Consider the following 16,546-nt stretch of genomic DNA (forward strand, 5'->3'; position numbering starts at 1 on the left):
GTACAGAATTCAGAGGCACTAGTGCTATGAAAGAAAGATAAAACAAGTTACTGAGATAGTAGGCAATCACAGCAGTCCGGAAAGGGAAGAGGGGTGCTATTTCACATTGGGGATCCAGGAAGGGCTCTTTGAAGCATTTAAACAGAGACTCTGGCTGGTGTGGCTCAGTGTATTGAGTGCTGGCTTATTAACGAAAGGGTTGTTGGATCAATTCCCAGTCAGGGCAGATACATGCCTGGGTTGTGGGTCAGGTCCCCAGTTGGAAGCGCGCAAGAGAACCACACATTGATATTTTTCTCCCTCTTTCTCCCTCCCTTCCCTTCTCTCTAAAAATAAATAAATAAATAATTTAAATAAAATAAAATAAATTAACAGAGACTCAAATGAAGGAAAAAAGCCAAAGCAAGGTCAAGTGCCCTGAGTCAGAAGTAAGCTTGTTGTGGGTCTTGGGTCAGGTACTCCAGCAGCAGACTGAGACAAAGATCAGTTTGTGGGTGATTTATTAAGAAAATTATCCCACCCTGGCTGGTGTGGCTCAGTAGATTGAGCACCGGCCTGAGAATCAAAGGGTCTCCAGTTCAATTCCCAGTCAGGGCACATGCCTGGATTGCAGGCCAGGTCCCCAGTTGGGGGTGCACAAGAGACAACCACACATTGATGTTTCTCTCCCTCCTTTTCTTCCTCCCTTCCCCTCACTCTAAAAATAAATTTATTTTTTTAAGAAAGAAAGAAAGAAAGAAAGAAAGAAAGAAAGAAAGAAAGAAAGAAAGAAAGAAAGAAAATTCTCCTCAAGTGTTGGCAAGGATGTGGAGAAAAGGAAACACTGAGACCTGTTGGTGGGAATGTAAATTTGTGTAGCTACTATGGAAAACAGTATAGAGGTTCTGCAGAAAATTAAAAACAGAACTATCATATTATTCATCAGTGCCACTTCTGGGTATTTATCTGAAGTAATAATATCACTATCTCAAAAAGATATCTTACCCCATGTTCATAGAAGAATTTTTTACAAAACCTGAAGACATGGAAACAAGCTGTGTCCATCAACAGATGAATAGATAAACAAAATATAGTAAGTATGTATACAATGGAATATTATGCAGCCGTAAAAAGAGAAATCTTGCCATTTACACAACATGGATAGACCTTGAGGACACATGCTAAGTAAAATAAGTCAGAGAAAGATAAATACTAGCCCTGGCTGCTATGGCTCAGTGGATTGAGCATCGGCCTGCGAGCCAAGTGTCGCTGGTTCGATTCCCAGTCAGGGCACATTACTAGGTTGCACGTCAGGTCCCCAGTTGGGGGTGTGAGTGAGAGGCAACCACACACACACACACACACACACACACAAAAGATAAATACTATAAGAACCTTCTTATATGTGAAATCTAAAAATAAAAATTGAATGCTTAGATATAGAAAACAGATTGATGGTTGCCAGTCTGTTGGTTGGGGCTGGGAAAATGAGTAAGGGTAGTCAAAAGGTACAAATTTCCAGCTATGAAATAAATAAATCATGAGGAGCCCTGGCGCTTGTGGCTCAGTTGGTTGGAACATCGTCCTGTAACTGAAAGGCTGCAGGTTCAATTCCTGGTCAGGGCACACATCTAGATTGAGGGTTTAATCCCAGGCCCAGGTGCGTATAATCCCCAGTCCCAGCGTGTAAGGGAGACAACCAACCAATACTTCTCTCTCTCACTGATGTTCTCTCTTCCTTCTTCTCTCCCTTCCTGTCTCTCTAAAAGCAATGAAAAAATATCCTTGGGTGAGGATAAAAAAAAGTGTTTTTTTATTATTTATTTGGTTGTTTATTTTATTTTTAGAGAGAGGGGAAAGGAGAAAGAGAGGAAGAGAAACATCACTGTGTGGCTGCCTCTCACTCGCGCCCCCAACTGGGGACCTGATGTGCAACCTAGTCATGTGCCCTGACTGGGAATCGAACCAGCGACTCTTGGCTAGCAGGCTAACGCTCAATCCACTGAGCCACAGCAGTCAGGCCTAAAAAAAATGTTTTTAATGTAAATCATGAGGATGTAAGGTACAGCATGGTAGGCTATAGTTAGTAATACAATATTATATATTTGAAAGTTATTAAGAGAATAAATATTAAAAGTTCTTATCACAAGAAAAAAATTGTAACTGTGTGGTGATAGATCTTAACTAAACTGATTCTGGTGATCATACTGCAATGTATACAAAGTATCTAATTATTGTGCTGTAGATGTGAACTATACTTATTGTGGTGATCTTTCTGCAATGTACACAAACATCAAATCATTATATTGTACACCTGAAACCTATATAATGTTATATGTAAAATATACCTCAATTTAAAAAAAACATTGTTGTACATCTAAAACTAATACAATAGTATATGTCAATTATATCTCAATTAAAACATTCATTTATTTAGTGGCTCATGAGAGCAATATTTCCTGAGTTCCTATTTTAAAAAGAAGTAAAGAAAATGCTCCCAAAAGAAACTAGTAAGGGACTTAGGGAAGCAAGACCAGGAGGGGGAAAGCCAAGAAATGGTACAATCTCCTACAAAGTCCAGGCCTCAGCTGCACCCTTCAGGGACCTGTGGAATGTAGGTTATAGCTCAGAGTTCAGAGTTTATCTCAACTGGAGTCAAAGGATCTGGGCTTTCATACTTCTGCAAAAGCTAAGGCCTGGGACGGTTGGTGCAGGAGGAATGTAAACTCTGGGTCATTTCCTTTTGTCTTTGCCTGAGCAAAGCGGTTCCAATACTGATTTCCTTTCCTTTGGCTATAAACCCACAAGTTACACTAAGTGAAATAAGCCAGACACAGAAAAGCAAACTATGTGATCTCACTTATATGTGGAATCTTTAAAAAGTTGAACTCAGAACCAGAGAGTGGAACAGTGGTTGCCAGGGGTTGGGGGCTGGAGATGGGCAGATGTTGGTAAAAGGAAACAAACTTTCACTTATAAGATGAATAAATTCTGCGGATATACTATAAAGCATGGTGACTACAGTTAACAGTACTGTATGATATACTTGAAATTTGTTAAGAAAGTAAATCTTGAGTGTTTTCACCAGGAAAAAATAAATAAATAAAAAGAAAGAAACAAAGAAAAGTTAACTTGGTGAGTTGATGGATGGGTTAATTAACTTGATTGAGGTAATCATTTCCCAATGTATTCATTTGGTTAGAGCATTGACTGTCTTGATATGCCAAGGCTATGGGTTTGATTTCCAGTCAGTGCACATACAAGAGAGCAACCAATAAATGCGTAAGTGGAACAACACATCAATGATTCTCTCTCTCTCTCTCTCTCTCTCTCTCTCTCTCTCTCTCTCTCTCTCCAGCTCTCCCTTCTGCTCTCTCTAAAATCAATAATTTTCTAAAAAGTATACATATATTAAATTATCACATTGTATACCCTAAATATATAGGTTTGGTGGGCAGGTTCTAGCAACCCAAGGACAAATCTCCTAAGAGAGTTGCAGGTACTAGCCATTAAAAAGCACACAGAAATCTTTTACTAAGGAGTCCAAGAGGATCTAGGCAGAACATTGACAGAGTACACTACAGTATATTCAGGAACTAAAATTCTAGGAAGGAGGAAAATTGTTAGAAATAGCATTGTGATACTGGTTTCCAGCATTCCAGAACACTGTTGTTGGGTTGTTGGGGTGTCTTTTTTTTTTTTTTTTTTTTCATTTAATAAACATTTATTGAGTACCTATGATGTGTGAAATACTATGCCAGCCCTGAGGACACAGTAATGGACAACTAGGACGCCATTACTGTGTCTTCTTGGCACCTATAGTCTGACCACGAATAGAAACACTAAATTAATATCAAGCACTATAAGACACAGAACAGGGGAACAATTACAAGTTTGAGAGTCAGAAAAGACCTCCCTGCAGAAGTGGTATCTAAGCTGAGGCTGAAGGGAGACTAGGATCTAGTCAGGCATAGGCTGGATTAGGGGGAAGGTAAAGAGGGAGTGTTTCAGGAGATGGAACCTCATGTTCAAAGGCCAGACAGCAGAAAGAGTGTAATGAGTTCATAGAACTGAAGGAAATCTTGCATGACTGAAACAGAAAGAGTGAGTGGGAAGAGGTGATGTTGGTGATGATGGCAGTGAGTGAAACAGCTAGTGGGCCAAGTTAAGAATGATATATTGCAATCTAAGGACAATAATGAGATTTCAATAGAACTTGGTAGTTAATTAGATGTGAACATGGTGCTTGGACTTACAATACATATTTCTAAGAAAAAATTAAAAATGTAAGAACAAGTTTTAGGGAAAGTATTTTGCCACTTTGTTCTGTTTTGAAATATTAGTATTTTTATTAGTGCAAGATGCTATTTTGATATTTCAAAACCTCTGAAATCTGTTATTTAAAGACACCATTTTGTTTCATAGATATATATATAAGACATGCATTTTTATATATGTACAAAACCATAACAATGGGTCCCTCTAGGAAGTCGGACTGTCAAAGGTTTTTGCTCCTGACTTTGCATATATCAGTATTGTTTGTATTTTTATGAGCATGTATTTTCTATATAATTATTAAAATGTTGCCTATCATAATACTCAAAAAAAGAGGAAAGGGAAATAAAAGAAGGCCTTCTTTAGAGATGTTAGCTAGAAAATATAGAAAAAATGATTGAATTAAGAAATCATACTTTTGTCACCACAATGTGATCATTGATTCAAATGGGAATCATCAATAAATGCCAAAATCATTAGGAGAGATGGGTAGAAAACATGATGCCTATGGGAGATTGATTGTACTAAATAGTCCTAGTTCTCCTATCCCTGTAGCCATGCTTCTTGCACTATGATTCCATAGCTCCCTAATCAAGAGATGAAATGTATTTTCCCCTGGATCTTAACTGGCCTTGTGATTTGTTTTGACCTATGGAATGTGGAAGAACTGATAGTGTGTCAGTTCCTAGCTTAGGCCTCACTGACTCTCATTTCCTCTCTTGAAACCCTACCATTGTCATGAGAATAAACACAGGCTAGCCTGCCAAGGAGATTCAAGGTGCCACAGGCAATAATTGGTCAACACCCAGGAGAAGAGCCACCTAATCAATCTACAGTTGGCCATAGAGGCATTAAAAAGTTCAGCTGAAGCCAAAAGAACTCAACTGGAATTGCCAACCTTCAAAATCACGAGCTAAATAAATCATTGTTTTAAGCCACTCAGAATTGAGATGGTTTGTTATACAGCATTAGCTAACTAATCTAAAACCACACAGATTACTCACTAATTGCAGAAGTAAAAAATATGTGTCATTCAATGGAGTGACCCAGTATCACCACCTTAACCCTCACTAATACTGGAACAACCTGATATTATTGTTTCCTTAGGTATGCAATATTAAATCCCCCTGGCTGGTTTGGCTCAGTGGATTGAGCGTCGGCCTGCGAGCTAAGTGTCGCTGGTTCGATCTTCCAGTCAGGGCACATCAGAGAAGGAAAACTCTGACTCCAAAAAACCTCCGCTGCCTTGCGGCATACCTCTTCAGGGGAAAGGCTAAGGGAGTAAACCCCGACAGCAAATCCGGAGCCGGAGTCCCTAAGGCGGTTTGACATTGTAGTCAACACCGGCAACTCCTGCGGCGCACCTGAAGCCAAGCTGTATTGACTCCGTCTTTCCCTTGGACCCTTCAGCTGCGAAGAGAGGGGGGGTCTGCTGCATGGGCAACAGCAGACCCTCCATATCACCCTGCCCAGGCTCTGTAGCTTCAGCTTCACTGGAGAGGACACTCCAGCGTCATCGCAAGATGTCGATTCAACACGGGAGGAGACAGATACCGTGTCACTCCCGAGTCGGACTGCACAGCCATTCTCGGCGGTGCAGATAGACTCTTAAGAAGCTACACCATCGTCTCTCGAGACGGACGGCTGCCGACACAATATTAAATATACAACATGAACACTAATATATTATTGCCAAAATTCTTCAAACTAATGAAGTCTCTACACCTCCAATCATGTATACAAAATATACAGGGGAGAAAAAAAGCAATAAGGTAGCATGAAATAATAAACGAATCAAAAGCCTGGGAATTTTATAAGATGCTTGGCTGGGGTCTTTTAGGAAAGTACAATAAAGGCAAGAGGCCCTGGGTGGTGCGGCCCAGTGGATTGAGTACTGGCCTGTGAGCCAAAGGGTAGCCAGTATGATTCCCAGTCAGGGCACATGCCTGGGTTGTGGCCCAGGTCCCCAGTTGGGGGTGTGCAAGAGGAAACCACACATTGATGTTTCTCTCCCTTTCTTTCTCCCTCCTTTCCCCTCTCTCTAAAAATAAATAAAAATAAAACCTTTAAAAAAAAACCTTATAATAAATAAATAAATAAATAAATAAATAAATAAATAAATAAATGCAAAAGACTTCTAATCAAGATGGCAACAAAAGCAGACATGGCTTACCTCTTTGCACAACAACAACAAAATTACAGCAAAAATATAGAACGACTTCCGGCCAAGATGGAGGCGTAGACAGACACACTGCGTCTCCCTCCACAACTAAGAAGGAATTCAACTACCTCAAAATTAGAAACAACCAAAAGTTCCAGAAAATCAAGCTGCATGAAAGGCCAGCAAACAAAGATATAAAGAAGAAATATTCATCCAGACAGGTAGGAGGGGCGGATCCAGGGCAGAGAGAACTCAGTGTGGTGGCGGCAGCAGCAGCAGCAGCGGCAGCAGTGGCAGGCCAGCACAAAGTACAGTCATGCATTTTAAAAAGTCAGGAAGGACACCTGGGGAGCATTCCCAGCTTCTCACCCGACCTTGCAGCTCAGGGAAAATCCCAGCACCAGGGAAAATCAAGCCTCATTGCTTCTGATTGTGCAGACCAGTGGGGGTTGGGGTGGAGGCAGAAACTGCCGGTCTCAGCAGAGTCTGCTTGTTTAAAGGGCCCCCACAGTCCTAGAACGTCTGCAGACCCACCCACTCTGGGAACGACAGCCAAAGAAACTGCTAGAGGGGTGCCAGTCTGGTGCAGAAGTGGGAGAAGTGCCCAGAAAAGGGGCGAGTGCTGGGCAGGCGGCATTGTTCCCTCTTGGACCCCTCCCCACATACAGCGCCACAACGTGGTGAAACAGGTCACCCTGTACTGACAAATCCCTAAGGCTCTGCCCCTTCCAAGGTAACAAGAGCAACAGCTCTACCTGGGACGTGGAGGCAAACAAACACAGGAGCCTGTCAAGATGAGGAGACAGAGAAGTATGGTCCAAAAGGGAAACAAATCAAGATTCCAGTGGGAAAACTAAGGGACGAGGAGATAACCAACCTAACAGATGAAGAGTTAGACAACCTAACAGACGCAGAATGCAAACCTCTGGTGATAAAGATGCTCACAGGCTTGACAGATATGCTCGAGTACGGCAAATGCATAAGAGAAGAAGTGAAAGCTATGCTAAGTGAAACAAAGGAAAATCCACACAAAACCAATGGTGAAGGGAAGGAAACCAGGGTTCAAATCAATGATTTGGAACATAAAGAAGAAAAAAACAGTCAACCAATACAGAATAAGGAAGCAAGAATTGAAACAAATGAGGAAAACTTCCCAAATTTTGTGAAAGAGATGGACATACAGGTCCGGGAAGCACGGAGGGTCCCGGGCGAGCTGGACCCAGAGGGGACCACACCAGGATGCATTGTGATTGAGATGCCAAAGGTGAAAGATAAAGACAGAGTCCTGGGGCAGCAAGAGAGAGGCAGAGAGTTGCCTACAGGGAGGTGCCTATAGGACTATCAGCTGATTTCTCGGAGGACACTTTGCAGGCAGGAAGGGACTGGCAAGCAGTATTCAGTGTGATGAAAAGCAACTTACAACCAAGATTACTCTATCCAGTAAAGCTATCATTTGGAATGGAAGGACAGATGAAGTGCTTTCCAGGCAAGGTGAAGCTAAAGGAGTTCATCATCACCAAGCCATTATTATATGAAATGTCAAAGGGACTTACTTAAGAAAAAGAAGATAAAAACTATGAACACTAAATTTACAACAAACTCACAACTATCAACAACTGAATCTAAAAAATAAAAACAAACTCCAACTAAGCAAACCAGAATAAAAACAGAATCATAGGTATGGGGATCATTTGGAGGGTTATCAGATAGGAGGGGCGAGGGGGAAAATGGGGAAATGGTGCAGGGATTAGGAAGCATAATCAGTTGGTACAAAATAGACAGGGGAATGTTAAGAATATAGGAAAGGATAAAGCCAAAGAACTTATATGCATGACCCATGGACATGAACTAAGGGGGGTAGGATTGCTGGAAGGAAGCAGGGTACTGGGAAGAGGGGAGCAAAGGGGAAAAAACTAGAACTACTGTAACAACATAATCAATAAAATATACTTAAAATATATATATAAACAACCATCACTCAGAGCCATCAGAGATCAAGTTGAATGGAAGTCTGACAACTACAAAATTAAAGAAATCACATTCCTCCAGACTGGTAGGAGGGGTGCAGGCACAGATTGGTCCTTTACCCACATGTGGTGGATAAAAATTTAGCAGAGATATCTCAGGAGTGAGGAGTCCCAGGCCCACACTGGGCCCCCCAGCCAAGAGTTCCAGTGTTGGAAAGATGAGTCCCATAACATCTGGCTGCAAAAACCACTGGGGATTGAGTCAGTGGAAGGAACTTCTGGAGCTCCAAGCAATTCCTCTTAAAGAATCTACACATGGACTCACCTACTCAAATACTCCCTCTGAACTACAGCACGGGGGAAGCAGCTTAAAAGGCATCAGTGATATATAGGTAGAAACTGAAGTGTCTGGCATCAAGGTGAGCAGAGGCCATTGTCTCTTTTCTAAACCCTCCCCACACAGAGCAGCAAGCTGATCCCATATCTGAGACTCCATCAAACTGGCTAACACTGTTTGATCTGCCTTGGATAGCCCCAGAGATTCTGCCCCTCTCATCTCATGGGCTCACCCAAGCTGCTTTTCTATATGAATGGCTGGTCTTGGTTCATGCTTCACAACTTCCTAAATCCTATCAAACAGACAAGAGCTGGCCTCATTGAACCCCAGGCCCAGCACTAGCAGCAGCCAGCCTAGATTTACAGCTTGGCTTCACCCAGGAATCTCTAAGCCCAGCACAAGTAGCAGCCACCTCAGATTGCTTTATAGCTCAAGCAGGGTGGTCCCAGACAAAACACAGGCAGGGGCTGACCTTGGCCTGCAACACCTGGGAAACTCCAGGGCTGCAACACCCAGTGGACAGCTACAGACCACATAGAGCACTACTATCCTGCCCCTGCACAGCTGATCCTCCACAGAGGGCAGAGGTTGGTGCTCAGTGGTCACAGCCAGTCCTTGCAGCTGACTGGCCTGGGTAAATCCCTTCCATTGATCTGCTAACAGAAAGCAAGGCTCAACTAAAAGGAGGGTGTAATTAGCCCAACGAAGTGCACATCTCAAGTACCCAGCTTGAGTGATAGAGGAGGCTGTGCCACTGGACGCTACAGGACACTTACTACATTAGGCCACACTACCAAGACACAGAGTCAAAGCTGCTCTACCTAATACATAGAAACAAACACAGGGAGGCTTCCAAAACAAGAGACAATGAAACATGGCCCACATGAAAGAACAGTTCAAAACTCCAGAAAAAGGACTAAAAGAAATGGAGATAAGCAATCTATCAGACTCAGAATTCAGAACGCTGGTTACAAGGATGCTCAAGGAACTTAGTGAGGACCTCAGCAGCAAAAAAGATCCAATCAGAAACAAAGGATTCACTAATTGAAACAAAGAACAATTTACAGGGTAAGAAGAGTAGAGTGGATGAAGCCAATAATCAAATCAATGATTTGGAACATAAGGAAGTAACTGCAACAGCATAATCAATAAAATATAATTTAAAAAAAATAAATGCAAAAGAGACATTACATTTCTAGAGACTGGGAAGCCCAAGATCAAGTCACTGGTAAATTCGGTGTTTGGTAAGAGCCCGCTTCCTGGATCGTAGGTCCTTGGGCCTCACATGATGGGAGGGGCAGGGAGCTCTTATAAGAGCGCAAATCCCACTCATGAGGCCTCAACCATCATGACCTGATCACCTCTAAAGGCCCTACCTCCTACTAAGATCACATTGTGGGTTAGGTTTTGATCTATGAGTTTTTGGAAAAATACATTCAGTCTGTAGCACCAGTCAACCCACAGAATCAAGAGGAATAGTTCTTGTTTGAAGCCATTAAGCTTTAGGATGACATGTAACAGCAATAGATAACTAAAACACAGATAATCTTCACAAAAACCCTATGAGGTAATTCCCATTATTATCCTCCTCTTGTATATGAGAAAACTAATACTTAGAGAGTTTACATAACTTGTCCAAGGTCATAGAATTCAGAAGTGGTAAAGCCAGAATTAAAATCTGCATTGGTCTGATACAAGAGCCTAACTCCTAAGTATTACATTACAGAGCTTCTGACTAAGGCTAATCTGTGCCCTAAGACATAAAATAAAGTATAAAATCCAGTTTACAGTCAAGAAGATCTAGAGATAATGTACTCAGACCATGAAGGAACAAACATCTTCACTATAACCTTTTTGTCACCTGGAGGCAGTATCTCCTAACACAGGGTTTCTTTCTATTTAGAAAATACTGTTATAAACAGCCTTATTAAGGTTCATCCCAGGCAATGCTAGAGTGTCAGGGAACACAGAAACTTTTATAACAACAACAAAAACAAAAAACAAACAAACAAAAAAAACCCTCTCACAGAGAGCAAAGGGAGGAAAGATATTAATTAAGACCAAGCATGAACACTAACATGTGGACTCAGTGGGTTATCATGGCAAGAGAAAGAAGTCTTTGAAGAAAGATTAAAAAACCAATGATGAAAAAGATGTTCAACATCACTAGTCATTAGAGAAATGCAAATTAAGATTAAAATGAGATATAATCACGTACCTACTAAAACAACTAAAATTAAAAATAGTGACAATGCCCAATGCTGGCAAGGAGGTGGAACTGGATCTCTTACACATCACTTGTGCAAATGTAAAAGACAGCCTTAGTTTGACACTTTCTTATAAAGCTAAACATGCAATTCCTATACAACCCAGCAATCACACTCCCAGGCATTTATGCCAGAGAAGTGAAAATGTATGTCTACACAAAAACCTGCATGTGAATGTTCATAGCAGCTTTATTTGTAAAAGCCAAAATCTGGAAACAACCAGAATGTCCTTCAATGAGCAAATGGTTCAATAAACTGTGGTACCTCCATTGCATGAAATGGAATACTAATCAGCAATAAGTAGGATTGCAGTATTGAAACACACAGCATCCTGGATGGATCTCAAGAGGCATATGCTGAGTAAAAAATGCCAATCTGAAAAGGTTAAAGAAAAGTCACATGCCGTGTGATTCCATTTATATAACATTCTTGATCTGACAAAATTGCAGTGATGGAAAACAGATTAGTTAGTGGTGTTGCCATGGATGAGAAATGGTGGGGAGAAAAGGCGCCGGTCTGGCTGTAAAGAGATAACAAAAAGATCTTTGTGACAATGGAATTGTTCTGAATATTGATTGTGACGGTAGCTACCCTAATCTACAAATGAAATAAAATGGCATAGAACTATACACACATGTTCTATCAATGCCAATTTTCTAAATAGTTTTGATAATTGCACTATAGTCATAAAAGGTGTAAACATTGAGAGAAACTGGGAGAAGGGAACATGGACCTCTCTGTACTATTTTTGAAACTTACTATGAATTAATAATTGTTTCAAAATAAAAAGGTAAAAAAAAATTACAGGGTAAAATATACCTCAATGAAGTTGACTCTAAAACTACTAAGAGGATCCCTGGTTGGTGTGGCTCAGTGGATTGAATGCCAGCCTGCAAACCAAAGGGTCACTGGTTCAATTCCCATTCAGGGCACATGCCTGGGTTGTGGGCCAAGTTCACAGTTGGGGGCATGTTAGAGGCAATGTTTCTCTCCCTTTCTTTCTCCCTCCCTTCCCCTCTCTCTAAAAAGGAATAAGTAAAATCTTTAAAAAAAATACTGAGAGGAAATCAATTAATCACTTATTTATTATTACTTACATTTCCCTTGGTTCTAAGTCTTTGATCTTGTTTATGTTCTATTTTATTTTTTAAAAATTTTATTTATTTATTTTCAGAGAGATGGGGAGGGAGAAAGAGAAGAAGAGAAACGTTGCCTCTCGCATACCCTCAACTGAAGACCTGGCCCACAACCCAGGCATATACCCTTGCTGAAATCGAACCAGCAACCTTTTGGTTCACAGGTGCATGCTCAATTCACCTAGCCACACCAGCCAGGGGTGTTCATATTCTATTTTATGTGTTCTGATTGTGAGCCAACAAAAGCACTTTTGTGAATATTGTATAAAAAAACAATAAGTATTACTTTGCATTTAGCCAATAATTATGAAGCCCTTACTGTCCCCCAGGCACTGTGCTAGACCCTGCCATATGACTAGTACCTGAACTCAGGCTTTGCTTTGCCTCTGGGCACATCCCACCACCTCCACTCCACTCCTTCCCCTCTTCACACACACTCCCTAACCTAGTTCTCTCCCACACTTCATTACTTGTTCTTGGATCTTTTATCAAAACTTAAATTGAATTTCTTTGAGAAAAAGAAGGCAGGAAACAGAACTCTTTAGTTGCCACCAGGAAACACTAAGGCTCAGGACAAGAAGGTGGTAGGAGGGAGTAGCTACAGAGGGAGCTAACACAAGACGGGAGGTATGGAGAAGGGTGGGTGGGTGTGTGCCCCAAGCAGAGAAGTCCCATGAACTATTTTGTAGTGCCAGATTCAAGACCATTTATTTTATTCTCACCCTACTCAGGCAACTCAAATTTATACCATTATTCCCAGGAAGGATTAATGAAAAATCTGACACCAAGGCTGGAAAATATCACTCAGACAGCAGTGGTATCTTTGTGAATATGAAAGATATCCTTTAGTTAGTGGCATGGTATTCTATCAAGTTCACTGTGAACGCAGATCTCAGAGCGGTCACTAAGGTACAGTGATCAATGACCATTATTCCAGGCTCCTGGACTTGGGAGTTGGGTGACACTCAGAGGACAAAGGATGTCCAAGAATCTACATCAGTTATTGCTTTTTTAAAAATCTAAGACTCTCGCCCTGGCCAGTGTGGCTCAGTTGGTTGGAGTGTCATCCATAACTGAAAGGTTGCTGTTTCATTCCCACTCAGGGCACATACCCAGGTTGTGGGTTTAATCACCGGTCCAGGCACGTGCAGAAGGCAACCAATCGGTGCTTCCCTCTCACATGATATTTCTTTTGCTCCCTTCCTCTCTCTCTAAAAGCAATTAAAAAAATGTCCCTGGGTGAGGTAAACAATAGTGAAAAAAAATGTCCTTGGGTGAGGATTAAAAAAAAAAAATCTGAGACTCTCCAACACCAGAAAATATTTATTAAACATAAGTACATTCAGCACTGTGGTACATTCAGAACCATGGGGATGGAATCACTCCTTCCCTTGCTCACGCATGCCTCTATGCAGTAAGTTCCCTGTTTAAAAGGGTGTTTTTTTTTTCTCATTTCAAGCCTATCTTGAATATTTTTGGATATGTTAAAGTTTGTGGTCTTTATTTCCCCAGTCTTGTATCTCTCCAAAGACATTCCTGGTGAACCTAGAATGAAGGCATCAAGCATTTTCTCACCCTACCAAAAAGTAGTCCAACCTGTTAGCTCTTGAAGAAAGAATCTGGCTTGGTATTAAATGAACTTCTTGCTTATTGAGATTTCAAAAAAACAGTCCACTATAAATCCTGCCTCAAGAATAAGATGGGATGAAGCAGCTGAAATTCAAGTTTCACAATCACAATAAATTATGTCCAACTCACCCATGTATGTATACTCCCAGCACTTAGCATGGTGTCTGGTACATATATGTTGCTCAAAAAATATTTGTTAATCAAATTGAAAACAGACAAGATGGTTTGTCAGAAGAATTCCCTCCTGACTTAAGGCACCTCTGAAACAAATAAAAATACATCTAATTCCAAAAGTATGTGAAAAACACACTCCTGATTTCTCTACCATAGGCATAGACTCCTCCAAAATCTCTATCTGCATCCGAAGTCCCAGATCCACATTTTTAAAGTCCTACTAGACTATGCCACCTAGATCTGGCTGGTGCCTCCCAGTGAATATGTTTAAATCAAGTCAACCCCAAATCTTCCTAGTCTTCCAAGCTAGACCAGTGTTTGCCAAGTACCTAAATTATCATGGAGTCAGTAGGGTACCAAGGGCAAGTTGATGGAGGGAGTCAGCACCAGGTGCAGACGATAAGCATGTGCATTGTCTATAGAGAATATAAAAACAATAAAACTCTATAAAAATCAATCAGCATTTAATTATCACTATGCACCAGCAATTCTGAACAATGTCAGTGATAAAACACTTCTCAAAAAAATGAGCCCAAGTTTTAAACAATTGCTCTAGTTACTTTTGTGTTTTAATAAGATTTATCTAAGCTTCAAGTTGGACCTTCTGAGTACACACCTTTTAGTAAACATTGTATGCTATATGGAATTTAACTGAAGAATTCTCAGTTATACAATGGACCCAGACACAAGCAGACTCAGTAGCTATTGCCACTCATTTAGAGAGTAAGTTTGCAAATATATGGAATCATTTCAGATAACGTGTAACCCTCCTGTCTCCAGCCCCTGAGGTACTCCATATGCCTATGTTTAAACAGTACATTTGAGATAAACAATGACAGCATAGCAATAGTGTCTTAGCTCTGGCTGCCATAGCAAAATACCATGGGTGACCGAGAAATCAGAATTTATTTTCTCACAATTCTGGAGGCTGAAAGTATGAGGTCACGGTCCATTTATAGTGAAGGTTTTCTTCCTGGCTTGCAGATGGTAGTCTCTCACTGTGTGCTCACATGTCCCAAAAGAGACAAGCCCTTTGGCCACTCTTATGAGGGCACAATCCTATCATAAAAAGGGCCCCACCCAGGGGTCCAATATGCTAGGTATACTACTGCATGGAGTAATTCTAAGGAGTCTAGAAATCCATAGAAACACCAAATATTATCTGCAAGCTGAATAAATAATAGAACTCACATTATCTATATAACCACAAAATGTATCACTATATATATTACTATACAAATGTATATGGAACTTCCACAGAACACTGCCATATCTTTGATGGACTTTGGCTTACTCTTTTCTAGAGGTAGGGACAAGTACAACTTATTTATAGAATACTTTAAAGGTTTTGCACAATGCCTCTCATTCTCTTTGCAGCAACCCGACCACATGGGTGCATTCATACCCTCATTAACTTTTTCCTGTGACTAAGTGCTATTTTTGTCTAACTTGTTCCTCCTTGACTTCTTTACAACTACTTTTTCATCAAGATCTAATTCAAATGACCCTCTTTAGGAAAGTCTCCCTTGAGATACCATGATCTACTTAGTTGTTCCCTTTGTTATACTCTAAGACTATTTATTCCTATCTGCCTTTCAGTATTGCTGATGTCATTGTGAGTGTGAAATGGCTGAACAATAAACTCTAGAAAGGAATTTAATTTTACTCAGGAAAAATAGTGTATATCGCCACAATGGGGCAACAATCTTCATCCTGAACCCTGAATCAGTTAGTGTCCATAGTGGACACACTGCAGGGTGGCCTTATGATTCCTGCTTGCTTAGTATGCATGCTTTTGTAGAACTCTTTCCCCTTGACTTGCTTGTAACAATGTTACAGAATGGGGTGTCCAAAAACCCCCAGAGCTTGCGGCTGGGGGATGGGGAAAAGGAAGCAGCTTTTAAGATGCCTTTGCATGCTTGGGGCTAGTGGCTAGTGTCTTTGTTATGCAAATGGATTTGATACTTCCAAGGCCCAAGAAGATGCGAGGGGTCTTGGACCATGGGATGGCACTGAAAGAATTTACAGAGCCCGCGTAAGGTTCTGTGAATGGTCAGAACTGGTTACCATACCCACTGTGTCAGAGGACACAGTCAGGGATTTAAAACGCAGCTGCAGACATTTTAGCGAGGCTCTCTCCATGTGGTTGAGAAGCTAGGTTCTCCGTGCGGATTAAAGAAGCTGAGTTCTCCATGCTGTTTTGAGAGGGAAACACCATGCGGCTTTGAGAAGGCAGTTTACAAGGAGGCTGAGAATCCACGTGCTTTTGGATTGAAAGTTGAGGGCACCACAACACAGAAAGACATCCCCAATCAGAATTGAATAATTGGCAGCTGATAGTAAAGCTGAACTGTGTCTAGGAAGTAGGGAAATGGTATCTCTAACTTTTCTAAAACTAGCCTGGTTTGGTAGGGGGAGGCAGAACTATGTGTTTATGGGTGTTTTAAAGAACATAAGACTTAATGGCAGAAATCCACAAATAATCTAAATCTATATAACTATTAAATAAACAATTCTTTTTCTTTTCACTAAACTCTGGTATTGAGAGTTATAATTCTGGCAGCGGGCAATCGGGCCCCTAACTAAACAGCCTGTGGGTTCTGTTTCAAATCAGAGCAGCC

Source organism: Furipterus horrens, unplaced genomic scaffold, assembly GCF_987537825.1.
Source record: "Furipterus horrens unplaced genomic scaffold, mFurHor1.1.pri manual_scaffold_3, whole genome shotgun sequence".
NCBI lineage: Eukaryota > Metazoa > Chordata > Mammalia > Chiroptera > Furipteridae > Furipterus > Furipterus horrens.